At 49.1% G+C, this 25,120-nt stretch overlaps 1 protein-coding gene and 1 long non-coding RNA gene across 9 annotated transcripts in view; one reads left to right on the top strand and one right to left on the bottom strand.

The window, feature by feature from the left end:
* The window catches only part of Kcnq1 (potassium voltage-gated channel subfamily Q member 1), a 318,938-nt gene that overhangs the window by 209,030 nt on the left and 84,788 nt on the right, over nt 1–25,120 (top strand). The window lies entirely within an intron of this gene.
* LOC121141987 lies at nt 5,435–12,722 on the bottom strand. The gene is made up of 2 exons (XR_005878991.1): nt 12,584–12,722; nt 5,435–5,806 (listed from the first exon to the last, which is right to left on the bottom strand). It is a non-coding gene; the product is annotated as an uncharacterized LOC121141987 (long non-coding RNA).

The following is a 25,120-nucleotide window of genomic DNA, read 5'->3' as shown; positions in this document are numbered from 1 at the left end:
CTCCTTTTTCTCCCCTCTCCTGATAGAAAGTTGCGACTTTGGATCATGTGTGGTCATTGCTCCCCAATCCTCATTTTCCTTATTTAGTTACATTGGGTTGATAATGTGCCTTGCGTACAGTTGGGATCCAGTCTGTGAGACTTACCTGGAGTCACCTGCTCTCTACCTGTCTGCTCACCGCATCCCTTTGGTTGCCTTTGACCCTCACTGTACAAGGAGACCCCTTCAGTGGGGCTTTCTTGAGGTACTCATCAGCCTTAACTCCACTGCTTCAGGGACACCCTCTCTGTTAGCCTAGGAGGACTAGCACCATCCATGTCACCACAGAAAGTGTACAGCAGCACTTCCCTGATCTCATACATTGACTACCTTGCCTTCACAGTATCTCACAGTCGGAGGTATCCTGGGAACATGGCTGCTATGGGGAGGGTTTACACACAGTATCCACTGCCCAACTTGAGTGTTTAAGGGAGTCAAGAGAGGCAAGGAGGTTTTTACTTTGGAAGAGCTCTATCAAGGGGTGGGGGGTTACTATAAGGGAAGTAGGGTAGTAGCCAAGAGAAATGAGTTCAGAGGCTTCCGTTTCTCCTTTTCTCTTTACCTTCTGTCTATCCCTGGAGTTGCATATACCACCTACTGACAACAGAGATGGCAGCATGCCTATCGACTATTGGGACAAGAAAAGGAATGGAGACTCCAGGGTCCCCCAGGAACATTGGCCTGCTTAGAGGGTGCCCCCTAACAAGTTCTTCCATCCTTGAGTGAGCCATGGTATTCTTTTCTATAAAGAGGAATAAGATAATACCCTCCTGACAGAGGACCTGCTAGGTAAAGTCAGTTAGTCAGATTCCCTATGGTAACACTCCCATAACTGGTCCATGACTCTGGGGTGATCATGGGATCCAGGAAGTAAAAGCATTTAAAGCAAACACTGAAGCCCAAATACATAATGCTGTCCCCAACCCTAGAAACTCAAAGAAACTGCTGCCTATCATTGCTTATGGTCTCATGGATTAACAAAGGGAGCTAACAGGCCTGTCCTGGGCTGAATGACAAAGGACAGCCATGTGCCTAGTAACAGTTTTCAGCCATTCCACATGCGGTGCTGCTAGCCTCTTATGCATTTACTTGTGGCTTAGTGGTCACAAGCAAGTTGGGGGAGGGGGAGCTGACACCTTCCTCACCAATTACAGGTGTGAAGAGCTCTGTTCTCTGGCTGGTAGAAAATATGGGTCTAACTTGTGTCTGACACAGAGCCCACCCTCTACAAGGCTCCCCTCCCCCTTGGGGCTGCCTAGGGCCCCATCCTCTTGATAGAAAATCACATCTGGCCCAGGATGCTCTGATAAGATCACTGGGTGGGGGGTGGGGGCCACAGCAAGGAGACCAGGAAGGAGAGCCAGAAAGAAAAACACACACACATCCAGGCCCACATGATATACAGTCCTCCTGCCGGCTCCGAATTGCTTTACGGTGTCACCTTTCAGCATGGAACCACTTATTCTGTCAGAGTGGAGAGCCCTCCACTCTGCCAGGTGACAGCCCTAAATCGTGAGGAGCGACAGCCGTCCTCCTGCCTGGATTGGGTTTCTTCACAATAGAGCAGGACTGGCAGCCAGGGTCCCATTGCTGGCTCTGGGGCCAGGCTTTCCCTATGAAGATATTACCGTTTGAGGAAGGGCTGGTAAGAGGGTAAAGGGGTGGTGGGAATGGAGAAGTCCGGTTGCCTTGGGTGTTTATCTGCACTCTGGTCAGGGGCCTCATGCCCTATGGGAGGCCCATCTCCTATCCCTCCCCATCTCAAAAACTGCACCCTGCTGTAAGAGGGGTACTCAGGGGTGCACAGTTGTAATCCCAGTCAAATGCCAGTCTTATGCTGCTAAGCTCTGTGCTTGATGGCTATCTCTTGGCATACTCCTGAGTCTTGCCTGGGGATACATGGAGGAGTGGTGTATACCAGGCTTCCATTTAAGGGTAAGAGTCACCTGTACTTGCTAATGGTAGTCACTGGGGTTGTCATCTTGGAGGTGGGGAGGTCTTGTATTCATGTATGTATGTGCACATGTGTAGAGGCTAGAGGTCAACCTCAGGCATCAATCCTCAAGATGCATCTTCCTTGTTTTCTGAGATGGGTCTCTCTGGTCTGGCTTACCAATTAGAAGAGACTGGCTGACTAGCAAGCCCCAGGAATATTCCTGTCTCCATTCAAATTACCTCCAGCCTCAGCTCCAGAATTATAAACACATGCCACCATGCTTGTGCCACCATGTCAAACCCTTTTGGATGTGGGTTCTGGAGATCTGAACTCAGGTCCTCATGCTTACATAGCAAGCACTTTTCTTGGGATTGTCTGTCTCCTTCGCAACAGTGCAGAGCTAACTTTATACCAGGACATATCCTCCCCCCCCGCAACTCCCCACCCGTTGTGTAACCTAAAACAAGATTCTCCAAGGCCTCAATAGTCTGAGCTGTATAGTGGAGGTATAGTGGGCTCTGTCACAGGGTAAAGATGAGTGATCCAGAAAGCTACAGCAGGTGCCAAAGGCAATGTTGGCCTCTGGGCACCCTGCCCTAGACCCCAGTACAGCAGGATCTTGGTGTACTAAGAACAGCTAGACGTGTCCCCCAAGCACACAATGGAACTAGACTTGGCTCTGACTTGGGCAGGGGATAAGTTACTAGGATAGAGACAGGGGCTATAGACTAGTGAGACATCTAAGAGAGTGGGTAGCCCACATCAGAACACTCTGTAGCTCCTTGATGCTCTGCACTTCAGGTTCTGGCTCCTGACAATGGTGCAGCAATCCCCGCCTTTTCTATCAGAAGACGCTAACACCCCAGTGGAGGACTCCAGCATTTGTCTGCTCAGGTCCTCGTCTTCTCTATGAACTTTGAAGCATGTCCATCTGTGGCTGGAGGTCCCTAGGTTTCAAGAGTCTGTCCCTTCATCCAGAATTGCCTGCACCCCCTTCCCAGGTGTAGCTTTTCCCAAGGCTGCGTGCCTGACCTGTTAGCAATGCAAAGAACCCCAGCTTGAAAACTGGAAATTCACACCAACAGTTCAGGGTGACCCCACAAAGGCACCAGGGAGGCCATTTGGGCTTGAGGGAAGAAAAAACATCAACTTGCATGAACACTGCTTCCCCAGGTTCTCCCACACTCAGAGCCTGGGTCACCTGCCCGGGAATTGTCTTGGACTCTGCAAGCCCCTGGGGCCCAGCAGGTCAAGTATGTTCTGACTTAGAAAGGCAGGATGCCAGTTCCTCACTTCTCAGATTCTGCTGAGCTCACTGAAACCCTAACCTTCGGGCTTCCCCACTAATTTGTGATAAGGCCGCGCCAAGAAAAACAGCAGCTAAAGACCCCAGATTTCTCTGTGAATTCCAAAGTGCTTGTTTCATTCTAGCGGGGAAGGGGCCCAAACCTGCTGTGCATGCAGAGCCACCTCTGTGTGGGTGCGGGGCTTTGGATGGTCTAGCAAGAGCCTGCTAGGGAGGACCACCTGCCGCTCTGGGGAGATTGCTTCCAGCTGGCCCCAGCAAGGACAAGGCCAAGGGTGGGTTAGGGCGGTGGCTTGGAGAAACTGAGATGGCTCTCAGGATATGTGCTGATGTGGCAAACTTGGTCAGGAGTGAGTGGAGAAATGTCCACCCAGGACCCCTGGATTACTGGACAGATTAGGTAACCTGCTGGCACCTCAGATAAGAAGTGATGTTATTTGGGGGTTGAGGAAGTGTGTGTGTGTGTGTGTGTGTGTGTGTGTGTGTGTGTGTGTTTTGCTAGAAATTGAACTGGGGGGTCTTTATATGTACTGGGCAAGCATTCCACCACTGAACTATGTCCCAGATGTGTTTGAGTGAAGGGCACACCCTTCCTGGAGGCAAGCCTAGAGCTAGTGACAGACTTTCAAAGAAGCGCAGAAGCAGCTAGGGAGATGAGCGTGCCTCTGGCAGGGCAGAAGACACTAAGGGCAGGGAAGTGACCCACTCCAGGCTCTGACAGCCCCACTCCCACCCTCTCTGCTGATATAAGAGGGAGGTGACTTCAAGACCAAAGGGGGGTTGGGTGGGACTGTGGTGACAAGCTAATGAAGCAGAGCCGGAGAGAGGGGTAAGGCCAATTCCCAGCAGGGAAGAATATAGTTTGATTGTTCCCTCCCAAATCATGTTATTTCTGTGTTATCCCAAATAGAAGCTGACTTTGATATGGGAGAAGTGGAGGTTTTTATACCATTGGAGATCTGGCTTATCTTGCCATGGCAACAGTTGCTTCCCTGCTCAGCCATTCCTACATTGGGCAGAGAGGCCCCCACTGGAGGCCTGAGTAAAAGTCCCCAGGCTCTTTTGCAGAGGTATCAGGGTATTGAGAACCACAAGCCCCTGCAAGACCCTAGGCAGTATCAGATCCTGCCCCAGACTTAGGTACTAAGGGAAGAGAGTCTGAAGCTCAGGCAAATATGAGTCATGTGTCCTGATCAACTTGAGAGAGTTAGGATCCAAGATGCAAGTCACAGCTGGTGACCCCAAAGTGGGGAGTCTTGTGCCTCTGTGACCTCATTCCTCCTTCCACCATTCTGTCAGGTGTCTCATTGGCTAAATCCAAGTAGGAAGCCATGGGGAAGGGTCTGGGCATGAGACCAAATCAAGTCAGTCTCCTGCAAGCATGAACAGCAGAAGGCCATAGGACCTGGAGGCAAGGGGGACGGGAGGCAGGCAGAGATGTCATCCAGGTTTCAAGGCTTTCCATATGAAACCCTGAGACACGGTCTTTGTATGGGCAGTGAGGAGCAGGAACATTCAAGTAGTCTTCCATGGATGCTGCAGGGCCGATAGTGTAAGAGGAGGGGGTGCCTGATTCCAGAAACTTTATACCAATCCCACTGTCTCATTGCCATTGTTGTACACAGTAAAAAAAATGTCCTCCCTCGCCCTGTGTTTACTCTGCCTAGGAACTCTGTACCCACCTTCTTCCTTCTGTTCATGTCCTAAGGCTTTTGGGTGTACCCTCTGGTTAGGGTATACAATGGTGCTACCCTCCTCTCATACAGGTGCCAGATGTCCTGTCCTCTCTGCCAAGAGCATCTTTGAGAAGTTGTTCACCTCTTTCTTCCACCCTGGATATGGTTGTAGCTCCTTTGGGTTCTTCCTGACTTCCTTTAGAGAGTGTACTGTGCATGATAGAAGTATGCTATCCTGCAGGAAATGCCCACACACCAGCTATCTTTCCTACAGGAGTGTCTTGAAAAGTTACCACTATAGCTATGATTGGATCTTTAGTGGCTTGATAGTGGGCTGGTTTCCTGCAGATCCAGGTCACATCTGCTAGGAGACTCAAACTCCTATTGATAGAGCCAGCTTTTGGGAAGGACAAGAGGCAAACTGGGAGGCCAGAACAGAAGCTACTGTCCTAGTCCAAGCAAGAGAGAACTAGGTTATAAGGAGGAAAGCGATGAATCTGGGCATTTTATTTTAAAGGGTGATTTTAGTTTCCTGTGGTAAATGTAACATACTCCCACCAACACAACAACTTTGAAAGAGTACACAGCAAAGGGCTCTAGGGGTCAGGAGTTCAAGGTAGGGTCAAGTCAACATGTGGTTGGGTTTCCACAAGAAGATGGCAAGAGAGTAAATCCTCTTCCTGACCTTCTGGCTCCTGGTGCCTGCTCTTCCTCCACGCTCCACCTTCCCCTCTTCAGACCCTTCTTCCCAGCAGTCCCCATTGCCTTTCTCTTTCCTTACAAGGCTCTTAGAAGTTCACTGGAGTACAGTCAGGGTAGTGACATGGCAGCATGTCCAAGGGGCCAGTCCTGGAAAGGAACAAGAGTAAAGTAGGGGTTTATGCAGCCAGAAAGGGAGTTGGGTAGCTGATAAGGATTGCCATGGAGAATGCTAGGTTTGCAGTTACTGTGGCTTCAAGGGGCTGAGTTGGACAAAGGATAAAGATTCTGACCAGACTGTTGAAGTGTTTGGCCTTTGATGGCTGTCTACCACCAAGCCCAGGACTGGTGCTATGTGTACTAGAGCTCTAACTGTCTCCTAATAGCCATGACTCACTGGTGACTCAGTTTCCCTGAGAGAAATAAGAGACTCATCTTCTTGGGTGATGAGTGAACATGAATCTGGGGCTGGACAGCTAAACATGGAGCCTGAGATGGGGAAAGCCCTGCCTGGCCTGGTAGAGGAAAGAATATCACAGAGTCCCTCAACAACAACCTGCAGGCATAGCTAGCTCAAGCTTCTCCCACTTGGGGGTTGTTGAACTCACCTTGGCCTGAGTACAACCTTTGCCTTTTCCTAAGGACAAAAGGCACAGGTAAATTCTAAGGGTTCCACCCACCTTGAACCCTATGGTTATTGTCCAGAGGACATTATTACATGCTCTTATCCCATTGTCAGGATGCTAGGACCCCGGGAAACTCAGGCTATGGTGAATCTGGCATGTTCTGGTAGAATTTCAGTAGTAGAATCCTGAGAATAAGAGCCACTGTCACAGGCCACTCACCATCACATCCATGTCACCTTGGACACAAAACACAGTGGCCATTAAAGAGTGGCTGTCTTCTAGCCATGATGCTGTACTGTTCCCCTTTCAACATTAGAAGGTTACCTCTGAACAAGTCCAGTCCTTCAGGGGCCCTGTGACAACAAGTGTATGCAAGAAGTAGGTTTATTGGAAGGAAGCCTACACCAGAATGGTAGCAGAGCAGTGAGAGCCTGTGTGTCAATTTACTCTCAGGGCCTCTGATGCTTTATCCTCAACTGCTGCTAGAGCCCCTCCCACAAATCCTATTCACCCATAGGCCCTAGCCTTGATGGCTGCAAGTGACTTAAGGGGTTCATTGAGCCAAGCCAGGCTACAGAAGCCACTTATATTTCTCTCTCTCTCTCTCTCTCTCTCTCACTCTCTCTCTCTCTCTCTCTCTCTTTCTTTCTCTCTCTCTCTCTCTCTCTCTCTCTCTCTCTCTCTCACACACACACACACACACACACACACACAGGACAATTCAATTGGAACTTGAACCTCCCTCAGTCTTCCTAAGTCATCTTAGTCATGGTCTTAGTCGTGAAAATGCTGGTGTGGTTCTGGAGGTGTCCATTAATAGCTTTCTGGAGAAAGGAAGGTGATAGAGACTTGATAGGCATCACTCAGGATCCACTACTGAAGTCAGCAAATTATAAGTTCATGTGTTCCTCCTCTTCTATCTCAGGAATTGGAAGACCATTCTGGGATTCCAGGTATTTGTTTGTGTTTTTATTTTTGAGACGGTATTATTTAGACCAGACTATCCTTAAACCGACTGTGTAGCCAAGAATAACCTTGAACTCCTGATTCTCCTGCTTTCTCCATCTCCCAAGTTCTGGGATTTAAAATGTGCACCAACACACTCAGTTTCATGCAATACTAGGAATGATACCCAGGGCTTCATGCATGCTAGGCAAGCACTCTACCAGTTAAGCTATACTCCTAGCCCAAAGAGCAGGAGTGGGTCTCTATAGTATCCATCTATAGTAGATTTGGTGGCTGGGTAGGGCCTCCTTCAGCCATCTCATCTAGCAGAATGCAGCAATAGCTGCTTTGGCCTCTAATGGTGACCTGCTGACCTTTATGTGTTTATGGACCTCTCCCTTTCTCTTACCATGGCATCCTTAATGTCTAGGCCTATAGTCAGCTGAGCAAATTAGTAAAGCCCCCCAACTAGCTCCTGGCTGCCCCTGAGCACTGGAGTCCCCCACAGGACCTTTTCTCATACCATTCTACTGTATCCTTTGAGCTGGACAGGTGGACTCCCAGCCTCATTTCTCCCCTGGCCTCATTGCTTCTCTACCCATGCCAAGGCCAGGAGGCAGGCTGCATGCGGGCATTACAGGACATCATGGCAGGGGGCAAGCAAAGGGGCCCGAGGCACCGGGTGCTTCCGACGGGGCCTGAGGGCCGTCTGACCTTTCCGGCCATGGGGCAGTGGTTGCGTGAGCAGGAACAATCACCCCAGTGTGCAAGGCACAAGCAGCCTTTTCTTCCTCACCGGGCCGGCGCACACAGCTCCCAGCCTGGCTTCCCTTGAACAAACATATTTATTGTGGCCGCCACTGAGGGCCTCGCCTCGCAGCCGGAGCCTGAGGGCCTCTGTCCCACCCACTGGGGCCTAGGGAGGGGACCCCTGCCCTGGCAGTCCCCTGGCCAGACCCTCTACCCTGTGGGCCTTAGCCCCACTGTGCTGAGGCAGGGGTGGCTCCAGTCACAGCAGGCTCTAGAGCTTAGGGATCCTTCTGGGAGTTTGTGGCCACCCACAGGCAGCAGGCCAGCCAGTTTCCCTGGTGGGACACAAACTCAAAGACACCTGAGTCCTCTTCACATGGGGCAAGCCCTTCACCACTGTTTCCTGCTCCATAAAATGGGATACATGACCCAACCTCACACATCTCCAGAGTCACAATGCAGCATCCAGGAACTCAGAAGCAGCTACAACTCTGTCTTTTCCTAGGCCCACATCCAGCCTCAGGTTTTCCTCCCATGTCCAAAGTAAAAGGACTCCCTCTCTTAGGGCTCACCACCCTCAAGTCCCTCAACTTGTCTCAGTACAAGGAGGAACATCCACATTGCTCCCTCTGATCTGACCCCAACCCTCTTTTTCCTACAGATCCTTTATCATGTCAGCCTCCTCCCCATAGCACAATATGGAAGGCCCAGTTGAGCATGGAATTCCCAGTGAGGAGCGAGCCCTGGTTATAAAAGTATGGAGGTTAGGGCAGACTCCAAAGAATAGTGGGGTACCCCCAAACTCCCAATCAGCAGTTCCTGGGAGGAGAGCAGGTCACTTTGCCAGGAGAGGCCTTGTAGGAGGGACCAGACCAAACCCAGGTATCCCGTAGGGAAGATAGTATGCACATTCAATTGTCTCACCCTCCCACCTGAAGCTGAACCCCCTAGCCAGCCAAAACCAGAAGTGGCAATGGTTCTACAGGACAGGAGGGAGACTTCCGGACCTATTGTTTGCTTTCATTTCCTACCTCAGGGCCTTTGTGTATACACACACACACACACACTTTCCTTTGAGTCCTGTTTTGTCTTCAGGTCCCTGGAGCAGCTAAAACAAGTCACACGTTATAAATCAAGGCTGCCCTGGCTTCTAGCTGGCCTGACATTGCCTTCCTTCCTGGTGGTTCTAGATGCTGGTAGATTGTACTGTATCTCTCTGTTCAGGAACTGGAAGACTAAGACCCAGGGAAGGGTTCAGCTCTGTTTCGGGGGTTTCAGGCATAGGAGGGAAGGACTGGTAAGCATTTGAAGAGAAAATAAATGAATACTGCAGTGAATGAGTTGATAATTGCACCAGGCCTCAAAACAAGCCAGGATGGATGAGAGTCAGGGAAGCCATGGGTCCAAGCCCACCAACTAGCAAAGCTAGCAATATGAAGATGAGGCAGTGTCTAGAGAGAGGCTGGGTCTTCAATGACGATGCACTTGGTAGAGATGGTATCAGCAGGCTCTGTAGTGAGTGTGATGGACCAGTAGGGTCACTGAGGCCTGAGTCAGGCTGCTTGTGTGGGATGCTGGGTGGCTAGACAATGGGGCACCCCTGAGACTAGGACCTAAGAATTGAGAAAACGCCTAGGAACAGTGTCCTGAATCCTCTAGTCTGGTACCTACCTGGGTAGCGATTCCAGAAGTTACTGTGTGGTTAGGAGCAAGAATGAGGTGTACTGTTTCTCTGCATCTTGGAATAAGTTTCCTGACTCAGGTTCCTCTGATGTGAAATAAGAATTGTGGTTTGGTTACCTAGGCTCCAGACAGAGGCACCAAAAATGATGGCCAATGAAGGTCTCTAGGGTGATGTCTGTGTGTGCCTAAGAGCAGCCATGTGGTCAAGCTTGTGCCATGACTGCCCTGGGCCCAGTGGAAATGAATGCCTTGAATGGCATGCAAACACACATCACATGTGCCATGGAAGCCTCAACTTGTCATCATGCAAGCTGTGACTCTCCGTACACATCTGGCTTAAATTGAGCTTCCCAAGAAAATGTGTTAAATCTGACAATGCACACAGAATAGCACAAAGGGACTGTACACAAGACTGCAAGAAGGGAGTCAGTGGTAAAATTCTCACCTGACACACAGAAGACTTTGGTTTGATTTCCAGCCAATGCATTACTCAGTTTTAGTTTAATCCCAGCCTGTGGGATGTAGAGGCAGTCTTATCTCTATGAGTTTGATGCCAGCCTGGTCTACATAGGGAGTTCTAGGCTACTAGACAACACTACATAGTGAAACCTTGTCTTAGAATAAAAAGGGAGGAGGAAGAGGAAGAGGAGGAAGAGAGGACTACTAAATTGCTGTCCCTAAGATGGTCACCTCTCTGTCTCTCTGTAAAGGTGAGACACTCACCCCTATGGACCTAAGGAAAGGGCCTAGTCCCTGAACAGAGGACATGCCTAGAGTCTGTGAAGTAAGACGCTGCCTTGTAACCTCCACAACATGAGATGATGTGTCTAGGTCATGTCAGGCAGGGCTACAGAGTGAGAACTTGGTCATTATGAGACACCCAGAACTCAGTCACAAGTGGGAAACCCAGAAGATGTCAGGTTAGCTTCAGGTTGCCCTTGAGGTGCCCACATGAGGTAGTCATAGCAATGTTTCATGCTTCCTGCCTACCCCTTCCAAAGATTATGCTAAATATGCTGGCCTGATTTCCCAAGATGCAGTGCTGAGGTACCACATCCTATTAACAGGGTCTAGAGAGGACCGCAGAAAAAAAGGCAGCTTCAGATGAGGGCTGGGCACTAGTCAGAACTCTCCTAAGAGAAGAGGAGTCAGGAAGGACACTTTGAGGGAGCAGATTCCAGGAGGGGCAGAGGCTGGATCTTGAGCCTTTCTGGGCTCCTCAGGGTTCAGGAAGAGCAAAGAAAAGGCGGAGAGTCAAGGTGAGGGAAGTAGCTATGCTTGGGGGTGGAGGTCAGTCCCCGCCTAGTCACCATCCTGTCCCAGGAACCTGCTTTTCTAGAGCATGTACCCTCAGCAGGGAGAGCAGGTCCAGGTTTTCAGGCCCACCACTGGCTGCCTGAGTGAGAATGGGAAGGAGTTAATTCCCGACCTCATGGGCTGGCAAACTCTGACTCATAGAGCAATAAAATTCCTGTGTTTTAAAAAATCAGTATATTAGCTTAATTTTATAGATTTCAGAAGTGCTACTTGAAAATAAAAGTCTCCTAATTATATTTATGATCCCAACGTGAATCTGTTTGACTCTGCTCACGGCGAAGAACCTTTGTGTAAAATGCCGGGAAGGCTTCATGCGGACTCGGCCCTAACAGGCTGTAAAACCCCGGCTGGTGGGTCCAGGCCTAGCAGGGAGCCGAGGTCGTGGCAAAGTCCCTGCTAACGCCACGGCACATGAGACTCCTGGGTGTCAGTGAGTACAGAACCATGGTTCAAATTACCTTTGGAGGGGCTGTCACAGCCTTGACATGTACTACACATTCAGAAAGTGCAGGAGCATACGCAGGAGACACAAAGAGCCTGGCACCCATGACACCCAGAGGAGGGATATTTTGAGCATGGAACCAGTACTATATCCAACCCCTGCCCTGGGATGGGACTCAGGAGGCTCCAGGGAGAATCCATATTCTAGCCCTTCCTCAACGAAGCTCTCCAGGAGCCCAAGCTGTGGCTAAGGTGAGAAATTAAAAATATGAACAAAATAAAATGAAAAGATACTTCCTCTGGTAGGGAGGGGATAAAGGGAGGCAGAAGTTAGCCCCCACCAATTGGCTGAGTCTGGTTGAGGGTCTTTATGACATGGTTCTTGGTGGGCAACAGTGTTGTCAAGAAGCCAGAATAAGCTGGGAGGACTCTCTGAGGAGGTGACCTATGCCTTAACTATGCAGAGAGATAAAAGAGCCCTACTGTGAAAAGAGTCACCAGCTCCTGGCATGTTGGTAAGGGTACCACAGGGTATGTTCACCTCCGAAGTAGACAGAGAAAGTACTATGACTGCTTTGCCTGTGTCTCACCCCCCGGCCCCCTCTCTTTAGCAAAATGTGCTTAGGGGGTGCAAGAAGGCACCCTTCAGGGTCCAGAGGTCTCTGGCAGGGTGTCATTTAGCCAGGAAGGGGTTTGTGGAGCCTTGGTGTTGGGGGCTGGGAGATGCTGGCTGCACCTGGGACCTGGGCTGGACCAGGCTGCCCTCTCAGCAGGCCACATGCTGCAGTGCCAGCTGCACAGACACTGCGTGGATTGTCCTCTTGCCCTGCCCAGACCTCCATGTGCCGGCTTTCCGCAGGAATTCAGAGCAGGCCGCGAAGGGGCCCGTAATCGGACGCCGGCTCCAACGCCCTGTTGTTGCAGGTGCAGTATAGGTGACGGAGGCCAGGTGGACAGCACAACACAGCCTGTCCCACTCACCAGATAGAGCCCCAGGGATCTCTGGTATAAGTGGAGGCTGGGAATCCACAGATGATGGTCTGGCCCTATCTCCAAAATCCCATTCCCATGTTGCTAGTCCTGATGGGTCTGTTTCTATGAGGGATGTAGACAGCCTTAGCTGGGCCTCCTAGAGGGGGCCTTGAGGGACAGCCTCACCCTGTACCTCCGAGACTGGTATCCTATATTCTTCCTGTATCAGGCAGTCACGGTCAAATCAGGAACCCATCCTAGGGTAGCTTGGCTCCCCTAGTGCCTGCAGGTGACAGCTTTCCAGCCTTCAGATAAGGCACAGATGGACCAGTTGAAGTGCTATAAGGACAATGGTGGGTGGGTTCAAGACTACTGTTGGGTAGTGGAACCAGGTGATAAGCTAGTCCTGGTCACAAATGGGGCAGACATAAGGTAGTCAGTGTTCTTATTATGCAAAAGAAGGGCATCTGACAAGACAACTTTGCTCTGGTCATATGTGGCAATTTTCCTTCTAGAAAGGCTTAGGCTCTCCTCTGAGACTTGGAGAGCTGGTGGCCTAGGTTCTCTCTACCAAGAACTTGCTCATATTCAGCTAGGCCTGTCATCAGCCCCACCCCTTGACTTTAAGACCATTGTGAGTCCTGCAAAGTTTGGGAGAAGAGTTGATACTTGTTCAGTCATTAGGCTCCTTTGTGGACACCAGATAACATCTACCAGAGATTTTGGGCCACCCTGCCACTCTAAGCACACCTGGCTGTCAGTGTGGTACCTTGTTCAGTCTGTATCAGGTTGATCAAGTCTAGTCTAGAGGATAGAGGGACAAGCTATCAGAAACTCTGCTGGGAATGAGGCTTTGAGGTAGATCCTGAGGGCAATGGCCACAGTCTTCCTGTGTGAGAGCCCCTTCTTGTGTCACAGTGACCAAAGACATGTGAGAGAGGCGATAGACAAGACAGATTCATTGTGAATCAACCCAGAACCTATGGTCCCAAGCCATCACCCTGTGCCCATGACCAGCTGGAATAGCACCCATAGATGCCAACTGTGACTCCCCCTTTGTTTTGAAGCCATGAAAAGCCACCAACATTTTCTCTTCCCTGTGTGAGACAGGTTTCCTCAGGGTGCTTCTCTGGGGACAGTGCTAAGAATGAGGATGGAAGATATGAACAATATGCCTTCATCTCTCAGTCCTTCAGAGAAACCTGAACAAATTCAGTCAAACTTACTTTTAATTATGTACAGTTCACAACTAACTTCGACACAAAGTGATGTTTTCTGGCTTTTAAAACACACTCAGATAAGGAAACAGAGTCTGTTTAAGGAACAGTGCTAAACAAATAGTGGTACAGGTGTTCAAAGATATTAAACGAGTGGCAGATATAGTGAGGGACCCATCAGTGGCAGGAGACAGGGCTTGTGGACTTTGAAGGCCTTCCTAGCAGGCCATAGATTTGGTTGAGTAGATAAAGTACCCCTGGGGGCCCTGACTTTGATGGAAGGCTATTCAAGGCTACCTTCACATTTCTTGTTGCTACTGTGACAGAAGACCCAACAAGCTGGTAGTTTTAAACTATACAGAATTGCCATCCTACAGTCCTGGAGGTCAAGTGTGGGGAGGGCTGATTTCCTACTGCAGACAGCCCAGGCTTGTTCAGTTCAAACTCCACGCCTGAGATCCACTTGGGTCTCAGTTCTTTAGCCACAAGTCCCATCTGTTACTGATGGAACTTTCTAGAAAGTTCTGTTGTTGTTTACCTACCCAATCTCTGGGAGTGGAGAAGTGCCTACTTTAGAGGAGCCATGCCCAGCTACCAAAGCAGCTGGGTTCTTTTCAACATAGCTATAGGTACATGGACAGTTGGGGGCTGGGAGTCCTTCCCAAGACCCCCTGGCCTGTGGTTTTTCTGGATGCCCATCTTAAGAGGGTCTAGCCCCTTCCCCCAGACATGCCAAAGATAATCAGTGCTGATCAACCACAGAGCTGCTGAAGTCCCAGAAGCACCTTTCTTAACCCTATCCCTCTGCCCTAGGATAGGGTTGGCAGGGAGGCAGGAGGTGGTAGCAAATAGCCTTTGACTTAAGCTGGTCCAATGGAGCATTTGCTGCATGCCTGGGCACTCACGGCTATCTGCCCCCCATACCCCAGCACTGTGATGGGGGGCCATGGTGATTGCCTACTCAGCTATGCCACCTTCATGACAGATCTTTCTGGATGCAGTTGCGCCTGGGCTCCCCTTGGCCCTTGCTCAGGGCCATTTGCCCTCTGCAGCTGAATCAATGCAAGGCAGAAATGCGTGGCAGGGGAGTGTTTACCGGTAGAGTTTCTGAAGTCAAGGATGCTCAGTGTTTGTCTAGGCTCCATCCCACTGGGTCCTCCTGAGCTCTGCAAACAAGAGCCTTGGAGCACAAGGGGCCCTCACCTCCCCAGAATGCTGAGTCCAGCACACCAGATCTCGGTGCAAACAGCCAGCTGGGGCGCTTCCACAGCACTAAATAAACGCAGGTCAAACAAAGCAAATGTGTCCTAGAGACCCCCATGAGTAGGCAGCCTCAGAAAGCCCTGCGTGAGTCTTTTGCTGCAGTCCAGAATTGCTGGGAAGGGCAATGTAGACATTTGCCTTCCCCAGGTGGCTGCCAGGGGTTGAGGTAGTTGATTTTTCTCATTCCTGAGATCCACAGTTAGTCTTTTGCTGCCCTTCCCCCTGAAATTTTCAGATTCTCTGAGTTCTTTGTGGGGAAGGCTGGCCTGGGTGTCCCTCAGTATGGATCAAAACCCAAAGGAGGTCCCACTGGGGATACCTAAGCCAGGGGCAAGATTATTATGCTGCAGCAGAGAAGGGTGTCTTAGCAATTATGAGCAACTGGAGTGATTCATGGGCCTCCAGGGATGTGGGGACTATTTTCGTCTGTAGAGGTCTTGTATGCCGGGGACCCTGTGCTCCTCCAGTGCAGGAAGAAGTGGGGGTTGGTCTGTGCTCTACTGCTTCAGAGCCTTCATTCATCCCCGCCTAGCTCAAACCTCAAGGAAGGGTTCCCACCCACTTCTCACTGTTCAGCTTCAGGGTTAGAAGGAACCATGGCTTTTACCCAGACTCAGGGCCTGAGCTATATTAGAGCCTTGGACTGGCTGTCATTGTGCCTACTCCCTACCCAAACCATCTTACACTCAGTTCCAATGGCCCTTCATCCACCCCCAGCCCCTCCCAGGAAAGCAGCCCTGCCTAACTCTCCTTTTGCTGAATTCTCTGAGTCTGTACAGCAGGACCATGGTGATCTACATCTGCCAGTAGTACCCAAATGAGGCAGAATGGATGTTTTCCTAACCAATATCGTCTTTCCCTCCACATCCACCTGGAAGATCTTGCCAAATGCCCACTCAGTTCCTTCCCGGAAAGTTTGCTGTTCACTGACCCTAGTCCAGCCATGAGATTCATATTTCCTCTTAGCCATAAATATGCAAACGCACAATTCAATGTACTGTGGTATTTCCCATTTTAATTCAGCCTAGTCTTTTAAAGATAGCCCTCATTATTATTTTAATAACCATCACAGATGTTGCCATGGGGTAACATCATAAATTGAAATTATTGTAAGTTAAAATGCATTACAGTAGCTGTGGAGATAAAACTCAATCAGTAATGTGCTCACCTTGTAAACAAGTACCTGAACTCTAGCCCGAGAGTTCATGTAAAAAAAAAAAACAAAACCTGCATATGATCCTAGCATTGAGGAGGCAGAAACAGATGGATCCTTGGGGGGGTCTATGGCCAGCCAATGTAGCCTGCTTAGCAGGCTCCAGGTCAGTGAAAAGACCCTTTAGAAAAAAAGGTGAGTAGTACTTGAAGAATGACATATGAGGTTGTCCTCTAGCTTGCACACACACACCCACACATACATATATGCTCACACATGGATATACACTTACACACAGAGAGAAAGACACACAGAGACATACAGAGAGAGGGAGTGAGGGAGAGAGAGAGAGAGAGAGAGAGAGAGAGAGAGAGAGAGAGAGAGAGAGAGAGAGAGAGAGAGAGAGAGAAAGCTGTTATCTGCCTATCTTAGTGGATACAACAGTGCATCCACATGGCACCCGGTGGAGCTGCTTGCTCACCCTGCCTTTCGGGAGCTGGCTGTGGTGTGTGATTTTACTACTACCAAGCATCAAGAAAGAAGATCAAACATGCATGTAACACTAAGAATGGGTTGAAATTCAGCTTACAGGATGCAATTTTTGATTAATACAGACCTATTTTGCACTGCAGTGAAGTTTAAAAGTCATAAATTAAAACATTGACAATTGATACATCATCTTCAGATTGTAACTGATTAGCATAATAATGGGCAGTAAGCTACTCTAACTGATTTTAAGACCCATACCTCCCCTAGTCTCCTCACATGCCCCCAGATGTGTGTCTGTGAGCAGGTAGGCTCACTGGGTATGTGCCTAAGTGAGTGAATGGTCATGGAAGTCAGACTTCCCTGAAAACTCAGTGGGAAATTCAGAAAGATGCTAGCAAGGTGGCAAAAAATAATAGGTAGGACAGTAGGACGAGAGATTCTGGGAGAATGTGGGGTCTCATACCATCCCACAATTACCTTTAAGCTCTCTTTCTACCAGGAAGAAAGCTTGGATCAACTGTCCCAGCGACAATTCAGGAGGATGCAATTATGACCTGCACATACATCTGGCTTGGGGCAGGCCTGGTCTAGTCTGAACTGAGCTCAGGCCTGTTCTAGCCTGAACCCTGACCTCAGAGAATATCCGTCATGCTGTCTCCAGTTCTTCCCTACTTGGCTATATTCTAAAGAGTCACTGGTTTATCCTGCCCTGGAACACATACTTACTCCATGGCCCAGGCATGAGCCCTGGAGCTAGGCTAGAAGGAACAAACTGTAGGTCCAGCAGGACCCAAGGAGCCTAGCTATGCGTCACTGTTACTCAGAGCCTCAAAGAAGGGCCCCCTTCCCTAGCTTGCCCAGCCCTCAGGTGCCTGCTGCTACTGAGTACGTCTATCTACCCTCCCTTCTTCAGTTTTCTGGGCACCAAGGAACACTTCTGCTGGAAGACTGGAAGGGATGATGTAACTGCCCTAAACCCAACAGCAAGATGGTGTTGTATTACTGTGGAACCAGTAAGGAGGGTCCTTACATGCCATGTCTGGGCATGAGGGATTTGGCCAAAAGTGGTGACTTGTGTCCCACCAACTTAGGACACCCTGTGTCCTCTCCATCTTTTCCCAAGCAGGAAACCAACTGGGTTTTGGGAAGACAGTGCAGAGCTCAGAGGGGAAGATGTCCCTGTTAGACTGACACTGAATGGACCAAGTGGCCCCATATCTCCTATAGCATGTGGACCCTTAGATTATTCTAGGCCCATAGAAGTGAGTGGTTTTGCACTGTTTACCGCAGCTCTACTGAGGGTAGGATACCTGCACAGCTACCAAGTGTGCCTGTTGTGGAAAGGGGCATCTGAGAGCAGACATAACCTACACATATTCCAGAGGCAGAGCCGGTGTACAGATATGTAGGTGTTTCTCTTTTTGACCCCTCACTTATTCATCAATGTTTCCTGCCCACTGCCCAACATTCCAAACACTATACTAAGTCCTGAAGATGCAAAAAATGAACAAAAGAGACAAGATCCCCATCTGTTTAACTTAGGATCTTGCAGATAAGGTCACAAAGTCTGTGACAGCTATAGAGAGAAGTGAGATTGTGACTGGGATGTCACAATCATGAAGATGAGCCATCAAAGAAGAGTTTACACACACCATCAGCACGCTGTACTTTATTCCTAACTATGATGGATGTCTGGTGTGTGTCACTTGAAGGTATTTCTCTGTATTTTCTCATATAAAGACCCTTTGTATGTATGCTGGTTAGTTTTAAGTGTCAACTTGTCACAACCTAGAATCACCATGGAAGGCAGTCTCAGTTGAGGAATTATCAAGAGCAGATTGGACTGTGGGCTTATCGGTGGGAGAACATCTTAACTGACCATGGTAAGCACCACTGTTCCCTAGGCAAGGGACCCTGAACTAGATAAAGCAGTCCAAATCTGGGTGAGAGAAGCAAGCAAGCAAAGGTGGATTCCTTTCTCTCTGCAATAATGGACTGTGACTTGGAATTGGTAGCCACATGAACCTTTTTCCTCCCTAGGGTTTTGGGTGTTTGTTTGTTTGGCAAGGATACTTGTCATAGCCACAGAAATGAAACTACAACATTCTGCTTTGTGTCAGTCCCCACCCTCTCCATGATGGTAGATGGAGTCATGTTTGTGTTCAGCTCCAATCTCATGGGTTCAGCTCCATCATCCTGGGAGTATGATGGAGGTTCCTTCTTTGTCTGGTGCTCTGCCACCCCCATCCCAAGTCACACTGCTGTGGGGTAGGATATGGTTCTAGAGCTCAGAAGATCACCAACCTCCAAAGCGGTTGTCTCTTTAGTTTGGTGTATGGCTTTGGACCCCTTGTTCCTCCATGTCAGCTTTGGAGTTCAATTTATTTGTGAAATAAGGTTTTTCTCTATATTAGGTTGGTTTACTATTCCATATGGGAATCCTGGAATCTATATCACTCTACCAACACACCCAAGAGCAAGAAGGCTCCCTGCAGGGAGTTGAGCCACATTCTCGTGCCCCAGAACAGTTTAAAGGTCTACTCCAGAGAGAGCTCTCAGGAGTTCACTTCTGTGACTCCAAGAGAATGTGTCCTTTCTCATGCTATGCTGGGGTTTATTGATTGCAGGCATAAAGCAGTCTTTTGGATTTAGGAGTGCTGATTATTTTAGTCAGTTCTAGCAAATGAGCTACCAATTTTCTTAGAGGGCAGCCAAATGTAGAGTTTCCCCCCTCTCTCTCCAATTCCCCATGGTACCTTATTTCTGCTTCTTGGCCCTAAATATCTCTAGGACCACCCTTGACAATGGATACCATGGGTGCCCGGGCTGCTCAGCTCGTAGTGGAAATCCCTGTGATGTCTATTTGTTGAATTATTTGCTCCAGGGTATAATTTATAACTTTGCTGAGTTAAGAGAATTCCTTTTCTATCCCTGTTCTCTAAAGATTGCTTGTTTAACTATAAGAAATAAAAGATGAGCCAGGTTTGGTGGCACACACTTTTAATCCCAGCACTCAGAAGGCAAAGTCAAGTGGGTCTCTGAGTACAAGGCCAGCCTGGTCTACAGAGTGAGGTAGGTCCACAGCATCCAGAGCTACACAGAGAAACCTTGTCTCAAAAAAGAAGTAAATAAAACATGCTTATCACATTTTTTTGTTTTTGTACTAAACTGGAAGAATCATGTACTTTTCCACCTTGTTATAAGAATCACACTGCTAGACTATGTTATTAAACCATCTTTGCATTCCCGGCACACATTCTCATTCAGTATTCCATTCTTTCCTTTCTCACTTGTTTAATATACATTATTGGGTTCAATGTACTGTTTAAGACTTTTGCCTCTATCTTCATAAGTGGCATAGGATCACAGCTCCATTTTCTTGTATTTCCCTTGCATTCTTTACCTGGGCAATATAATTCTTGTTCTGTTTTCTGGAGTCACTTATGAAGCTTTGGAAGCGGTCAGCTATAAAGCCAAGCATGCATGAGTCTTTAGAGGTCTCTAGTGACATTTAATATTTCCTTCTTTTGTGTGTATGTCAGGGGAGGGGTTACTGAGGATTGACCACGGGGCCTCATGCTTGCTAGGCAATTCCTTCATCACTGGGCTCTATACCCAGGTCTATACTGAATTTCTTAAATACTTATCTTCTATCATAGATTTTGAGGTTTGATACAGTTCTAAGTGTTTATCCAGTTTCATTGGTGTCCTCAAGCTTACTCATACACAGGCGTTCATTCTACTTTATGCTCATTGTTTTTGTAACTTCTATCCACAAATCTTTGCCAAGAGTTATGAACTGAGAAGTGCCACTTATTATTGTGTGGCTCGTGAACTAACAGTTCTTTACATTTTTAAATGATTGAAGAACAAAAAAAAATAGGAAAATGACACCAGGGAAGTATAAGAATTTGAACATGCTCATCCACATGGTAAACTGTATGGGTACACAGCTGTGCCAGCCATGGAAGTCATTGTTCACAGCTGCTCCCATGCTGAAGTGCACAGCCAAGCAGGTGTCTGCCCAGCAGATGGAACTGCTCTGCTGCTCACATTCCACACAGCCTGTCATCCAAGGCTCAGTCAATCCAGCATTGTTGGTGTTTCTCACCCCACCTAATTTCTCAGCTGTCCCTTCCCTGTCATCCCCATCTTGGAATGTGCCATATGTACCAGGCTTCTAGCCAACTTGGTCCAGACCCAACCCTGTTTTTCTCCAGGCCCTCTGCTACCCACTCTGTAGATCATGCTCACCAAACCTCAGAGTAAAAACTCAGCACTAAGAAATGATCACAGAGCCATTATTCCCAGCACTTGGGAGGCAGAGGCAGGCAGATCTCTGTAAGTTGGAGGCCATCCTTGTCTACAAAGTGAGTTCCAGTACAGCTAGGACTACATAGTGGGACCTTGTCATGAGAAAAAAAAAAGAAAAAGGAAGGAAGGAAGGAAGAAAGAAAATGATTTGTAGGTCCCTACAGAAACATGTCCCTATCTGACCTTGCCTGCCCATGGAGCCACTTGAATGCATAGTAATCTTGTTGGCAATAGCACCCATCACACAAAGCAGGATACAGGGGCTAGGAAGGTGAGGAATCCTTAGAATCCAGATGTTAGAGCAGGCTAAACTCAATCCAGGAGTGGTTCTCCATATCTTCACTCAGCATGATTTCAAGCCAAGAGCTCCAGGATTGAGGATGTCCAGGGAGCACCTTCCCTGGGAGAAGTGAACATAGCTACAGGCCCCCACATCTCTTGTCCAGTGTGGTTCCTCTTTCCTTTGGGTATTAAGTTGTGAGGATGCTCTGGAGATTTCAACACATAATGGATTCCTGATGATCTACTTTGGTTTATTATCTCCATCTCCTAGTTTATCATGTCCATGATGGGTACCTGCCTACCTGAGCCATGTTCAAGAGGGGACAATAATAAGACTCTTCTTCTTCCACCAGCCTCTTATCTCTCCCTACTATGGTATTTTGCTCATTTAAAGTAAAGCATATTGTAGGACAGTTTTATAATTATAAGATCATTGCAAGTCAGTACAGAGTCCCCATATGTCCTCTCCAGGGTCTTAGGAACATAATGCCTCAGTATGTGTTCATTACTGCTGGCCAGTGGTGCCCACCAGTACCCACTGTGCCTCAAACAGTTGACTCTCTTTGCTTCCTCAAAGTCCCCTTGCATCCCTTTCCCATTCTGGGACCCATCTAGGATTCCATACAACCTGAGAACCTGCCTCCTGAGGCTCCTCTAGGCCAGAACGATTTCTTTCTATCCTTGATGTGACCATGGGTTCTGCAAGGGTTCTGAGATGTATCCTAAGCTGGGTTGTGTCACATGTGTTTCAGTATTAGGTGATGCTGTAGTTTAGGGAAGGAAGATGATCCCCTGTTCACCTCCCACTAAGGGTGCCAACTGTTCATACTACTTACCCCTGTGCCAGGGTTGGCTATCCTGACTGGACTGTGTCTGTCTAGCTTGACAGTGTTTATATTGCTCTGTTTCCTTTTTCTACACTGTCCCTCTAGAAGCCACCAGGACCTGGCCTGGTCACCAGGAGAGACTCCAGTACATGGATCACACTGCTGACCCCTGTGGGCCCCAATGGGGGCCATTTATGAAGGGACCCCCTGAGAACGAGGTCTGGCCTCCTCCTGGATCAAAGCCATGGTCCCTGTTCCCCGGGGACCGGGAAGCTGAGCAGGCAGACAGGGTAGCAGGCCATCGCCCCAGGCAGGCGTGGGAATCCACACATGGCCCCTTCTCAAAGGCGGGTGCTGTCCCTGGGCCCCGGCGGGGTCCTGGAGCCTCTCTCATTGGGCACATCCGCGCCCAGCCTGGCCCATGGTGGAAATGCAAATCTAATTAGTCTGGCATTGAGCCCGTCTTAAAAGCATTAACAGAGCCTTAAACTGTGCTGTCGGATGGGGGTGAAGAAACGCCTTAGAGAGAAATTACCGGATGGTGACAAAGCCCCAATTTATTAGTCTTCTCCAATGGGGACTGTGCAAAGGACATTAATTACTTTAATGGGACTTATTTTGCTTCGTTGCCCAAAGTAATTGGTTTATTAACCTCTCCTTCCCTTTAGGGAAGGAGGGAGGGGTTGGGGGACCGGGTGGTGGCCCCGGGAGGGCCCTGCCCACTGTGTTGCTTCTGCCCAGCAGGCCAGCTCTGCACCCTGGGGCAGTCAGCACTCTGTCCCTGCTGGTTCTGACTGAAGCAGTGTCAACACCTACTGTGAGCCAAGTTCTGGGGACACAGCCCTGAAGAAACAGAGCCCTCAAAAAAAAAAAAACACACTATCCCTGGGGTCATCAGCCCATAACTATCACAGGTATCCTAGGAGAAAGGTACATGGCTTTGGGGATAGACTTATGAAGCAGGCTTCCTGCAGAAGGGTCAGGTCTAAGATAGATAAGACAGGATAAAGGACAAGGAAGTGAATAACCAGGCCAGGTTGGGGGATCGCAGTGGACAGTGTTCAGTGTTCAGAGGCCAGCAGGAAGGTTCTGGGGAGGAGAGGGATGGGGCAGGGCTATCCTGAGCAGGTAAGGCAACCAGCCCTGTGGAACCTGCTTCGTTGGCTTTCCCAGATGAAGCTAGATAACATGGTCTCAAAACAGTGTCTCTGGTTTGGAGCAAGCCATCTTGGACACATGTCCTGGAAAAGCTGCTTCTCTTGGAGAACAGGACACTCTGGAAGGAAGCTCGGTCCAGGCTCTAAAAATAGTGTTAGGTTTGTAGAACTTCACAATCTACCCATAAGGAAGGGCAGGACCTAGTGTTGGGCAGGAGGTCAGCTCTTTCTTCATGGACTGGGCCTGAAGGAGGCCCAGGAGTAGGCAGGGAAGAGCCTGGACTACACCCTCAGCTCCCCAGGCAGACAGGAGCTCCTCTTGACCCCAAAGTTTTCCCCACTTTTAGAAGCACAAGTTGGGCTGGTGTGCTCCCTACCTACTTTACCTAGTGAGGTCCAGGGAGGAAGCCTACATGTAGATCCAAGAAAGGATGCTATATTTGATACAGCAAGTGAACTGGGAAACTTGGTGAGGTGGACAAGAGCTGAGGGGTCTTCATGGGCTGTGCGGCCATGAGCCCTCTCGGAATGTCCCCAGGTGTTCCTAAGATAGGCCTCGTCAGCATCCTGATAGTCTGATCCTTACCTGCCTAATCTATCCTGCACCTGGCTGGTGCCCTGGCTAGGCAAATACAGAGAAATAGAAGTCTGGTGGGGGGGGGGGGGCGACGACGACAGATTACCAAGGAGGACCCAACTGTGGGTATGAGTCTCAGGAAGCCTGAGACATAGGGTCTTAAAGGCCACCAGAGCTCACAGTGGAGATCCTTCCTCTCCAACACCAAGCCTGTTTCATCTGTGCTTAGGGTAGGCTAAGCTGTAGTTTACCCCTCCCTTTCTGGACCTTGGGGATTCTGTGTGAGAGGAACAGATTAGGCCTGCCTAGACATAAGCAAGATTTTGGGAGCTATGATCAGGCCCCAAAAAGTAGAAGTCAGTAGGCCAGCATCCACGCCTCAGTCTTCTGGGCCTTCACCTTTGGAGAGATACTTACCTCTTTACAAATGTTACCTTGTCTTTGATTCTAACCTTGACTGAAGGGTAATTCTTGACTAACAGAATGGTGTGACAGCAGATATTTCTGGGTGGTAGGGCTTGGTCCAGGCCTCTGAAATAGGGGGAGGCTTCAAGCCTTGCCAAGTAAGCTCCCTCTACCACCATCCTTAGAGTGAAAGTGGAGAGGGGGTCCTGGTGAGCATTCACCTCATACCTGGATTTTAGGAGGAAGGAGATTCTGTCCCAGGCAAGCCTCATAGACCTTATCTAATTCCTCCATCTGATTTGGGGGCCCAGTCCTTCACCACCCAACAGTGAAATCCAACAGCCTCCATTTTCCAGTGTGGAGACAGAACCCACCAGCCAAGTCTAGAAAAGGCTCTTTGGGAAGGGGCTTGGGAACAAGGATGGGGAACATGGGAAGTGAAGGGTAGGTGTTGGGGAGAGCTGACTCCAGGTATGGGGCATGGGAGCAGCTAGAGATAAGGCTGAACACTCTGCTCTGCTGGGAAAGCATGGACTCTGAAGGCTACTACTCTTCCCCTCCAAGGCTGTATGACCTGAGGCCAAAAGCTGAGCCTCTCTGGTCTCTGTCCTTATTTGTACAAGGGAAAAGATTTGAGACGTTAAACGTGTTTAAAAGCACAGGTACAGTGGTGACTGAGAAGCTTGCAGCAAAACTGTATTAAAGGGGTTAAGGGAAGGAGAAGGAACATAGGTAAAAAGTCAACAAAGATGCTAAGGGACTAGGCTAACTTGCTGGGGAGCCTTGGGCAGAGTAGGAAATGCAGGCTCCCTACCTGCAGCCTTCTGAGTCTAGGGTTCAGGTCAATACTGGGGGATGCCATATATTCCAGGGTAAGATGGAATTGGAGCAAGTCAGAGCCCTCAACCCAAGGCCAAACCCTTGGGAGTTGGTCACAAGGTAGGCTTGTAGGTGACCTGACAGGTTATGTAGTCTGTGGGTAAAACATCTGGACACATAGCAAAATGTCCCAGAGAGGCCAATCCACCATGAGCAGACTATGGCAG

The sequence above is a fragment of the Mesocricetus auratus genome, unplaced genomic scaffold (assembly GCF_017639785.1).
Source record: "Mesocricetus auratus isolate SY011 unplaced genomic scaffold, BCM_Maur_2.0 Super-Scaffold_4256, whole genome shotgun sequence".
Taxonomy (NCBI): domain Eukaryota; kingdom Metazoa; phylum Chordata; class Mammalia; order Rodentia; family Cricetidae; genus Mesocricetus; species Mesocricetus auratus.
Note: the sequence above shows the minus strand (reverse complement) of the source record. Positions and strands in the feature narration are given on the sequence as shown.